We start from the raw sequence: 3,646 nt of genomic DNA on the forward strand, positions 1-3,646 counted from the left end.
GTTATTTTTTATTTGATGGTACTGTACCACGGTAATTATTTTTAATTTGATGGTACTGTACCACGGTAATTATATTTAATTTGATGGTACTGTACCACGGTAATTATATTTAATTTGATGGTACTGTACCACGGTTATTATATTTAAATTGATGGCACTGTACCACGGTTATTATATTTAAATTGGTGGCACTGTACCACGGTTATTATATTTAAATTGATGGTACTGTACCACGGTAATTATTTTTAATTTGGTGGTACTGTACCACGGTAATTATATTTAATTTGATGGTACTGTACCACAGTAATTTTGTCTTGTTTTATAATAACATTTCTCGTTACTTTTGTTTCGTTTCATCGTGTTTTGGTCAAACTGTTATTTATAATACTGTATGAAATGTGATTTTTGAAATTATGTTTTTTTAAAATATTCACACCATAAGATCCTTAGCTTTAAATTCACACCATAAGATCCTTAGCTTTCATTCACACCATAAGATCCTTAGCTTTCACTTCACACCATAAGATCCTTAGCTTTCATTCACACCATAAGATCCTTAGCTTTCAATTCACACCATAAAATCCTTAGCTTTCATTCACACCATAAGATCCTTAGCTTTCATTCACACCATAAGATCCTTAGCTTTCATTCACACCATAAGATCCTTAGCTTTCATTCACACCATAAGATTCTTAGTTTTCAATTCACCTTTTACAACTCTCTACTTAAACTGATTCTCGTTTTGTCAGTTACTCAATTCTGTATATACATAAATAACTCCCAGTGAATCAGCGGTAAGTCTAAACGCATATAACGCTAAATATCGGGTTTCGATACCTGTGATGAACACAATAGAGATAACCCATTGTGTAGCTTTGAGCTTAACAAAAAACAAACAAATATACATACATTTTATTAAATATTGTTCCACGACAGAAAGATAATGTTTATTTTCAAGTATGTATTTTTAATCTCCGACACACGGGTTCCCTCCGTACCGTTTTCAATCTTCGACACACAGGTTCGCTGCGTACAGTTTTCAATCTTCTATACCCTGAACCTACAATCTTATCCAAGCTATTTTCCAGATATCATCTGACCATGACCCTACTAGCTTATCCAAGCTATTCTCCAGATATCATCAGACCATGACCCTACAATCTTATCCAAGCTATTTTCCAGGTATCATCAGACCATGACCCTACTATCTTATCCAAGCTATTTTCCAGGTATCATCAGACCTAGACCCTACAATCTTATCCAAGCTATTTTCCAGGTATCATCAGACCTAGACCCTACAATCTTATCCAAGCTATTTTCCAGATATCATCAGACCATGACCCTACAATCTTATCCAGGCTATTTTCCAGGTATCATCAGACCATGACCCTACAGTCTTATCCAAGCTATTCTCCAACTACCATCAAACCCTGACCCTACAATCGTATCCAAGCTATTTTCCAGGTATCATCAGACCTTGGCCCTACTATCTTATCCAAGCTAGTTTCCAGATATCATCAGACCATGACCCTACAGTCTTATCCAAAATATTCTCCAACTACCATCAAACCCTGACCCTACAATCGTATCCAAGCTATTTTCCAGGTATCATCAGACCTAGACCCTTCCATTTGGAACAGTCAAGAACTAATAAGACCCATCGCTCTACGTGATTTTTTCCATCATTATTTATCCAGATATCAATATTCAAATCTCCAAGAAAGCCGATGCTTTACAATGAATTGCAGTTAAGCAAATCATGGGATGTAATTTGTTCATGTAATCCAAAATTTCAGATGGTCTTTTCTCAATGAACCCTCATTTGAGTCCTGGGTAGTTTGATTAATTTCAGAGTTGCAGTTTTGTTTCACAGCAAGCTTCAGAACACCAGGGGTCCAAAGAGTCACGAATTTTTCATTATCTGTACTAAGAGTCCAGAACACCCCATCCGAAGAGTTTTCATTTCTCAACAAACTACTTGTAGAATGAGTATGAAGGACATTCAAACCATCAATGGATCCATTAACCACTCTTCTTTGGAGGCATGTGACTTCTTGTTGTCAATGCTGGATTCATCAATCATTCCTCTTTTGGGATATGTGAGCTCTTGTCACTCCTCATTAGGCATAAACAACAACTCACATGCCTCCAAAAACGAGTGGTTAGTGGATCAACGCTTGATCCATTAACCACTCCTCATTGAAGACATGTGAGTTCTTGTTGTGGCATAAACGCTTGTTCCATTAATAACTTATCCTTGGAGGCATGTATGTTCTTGTCATCGTGGCATCAACGCTTGATCCATTAACCACTCCTCATTGAAGACATTTGAGTTCTTGTTGTGGCATCAAAGCTTGATCCATTAACCACTCCTCATTAAAGACATGTGAGTTCTTGCCGTGGCATCAATGCTTGATCCATTAACCACTCCTCATTGAAGACACGTGAGTTCTTTTGATGCCACGGCAAGAACTCACATGTCTTTAATGAGGAGTGGTTAATGGATCAAGCGTTGATGCCACGATGACAAGAACATACATGCCTCCAAGGATAAGTTGTTAATGGAACAAGCGTTTATGCCACAACTGCTTGGTCCATTAACCACTCCTCATTGAAGACATGTGAGTTCTTGTTGTGGCATCAGTGCTGGATCCATTAACAACTTATCCTTGGAGGCATGTATGTTCTTGTCATCGTGGCATTTTCCAGATGTTCTCTGTTTACCAACATTACACCATGACATTGTGACTTTATATTGTTGTCTCTAGCAGGTGTTTTATACAACATTACACCATGATATGGTGACTTTATACTGTTGTCTCTAGCAGGTGTTTTATACAACATTACACCATGGTATTGTGACTTTATATTGTTGTCTCTAACAGGTGTTTTATACAACATCACACCATGACATTTTGACTTTATATTGTTGTTTTATGACTCGGTGTTTTTCAACCTTTTCCAGTGTCATTCACCTTTATAAGTTCTTCACAACAGCTCACTCACCCCAGTTCGATAAAAGACAAAATGTTATAAATTAAAAGGTAAATTTCTCTATTGTGACTTAAATATACATCAAATTACACCTGGAATGAATACAACATAAAATAAATGTTACGGTCAATCCCACTATTCGTTGGTAAAAGAGTAGCCCGCGAGTTGGCGGTGGGTGGTGATGACTAGCTGCCTTCCCTCTAGTCTTACACTGCTAAATTAGGGAATGTTGGCGCAGATAGCCCTCGTGTAACTTTACGCAAAATCCATAACAAACAAACAAACTAGAATAAATACAACATAAAATAAATGTATTTATTAAACTACAACTAGAATGAATATAACATAAAATAAACGTATTTATCAAACTACAACTAGAATAAATACAACATGAAATAAATTTATTTATTCAACTGCAACTAGAATAAATACAACATAAAATAAATGTATTTATTAAACTACAACTAGAATGAATATAACATAAAATAAACATATTTATTATACTAGAACTAGAATAAATACAACATAAAATAAATGTATTTATTAAACTACAACTTCAATGAATACAACATTAAATAAATGTATTTATTAAACTACAACTTCAATGAATACAACATTAAATAAATGTATTTATTAAACTACAAGTAGAATA

Source organism: Limulus polyphemus, unplaced genomic scaffold (assembly GCF_000517525.1).
Source record: "Limulus polyphemus unplaced genomic scaffold, Limulus_polyphemus-2.1.2 Scaffold7787, whole genome shotgun sequence".
NCBI lineage: Eukaryota > Metazoa > Arthropoda > Merostomata > Xiphosura > Limulidae > Limulus > Limulus polyphemus.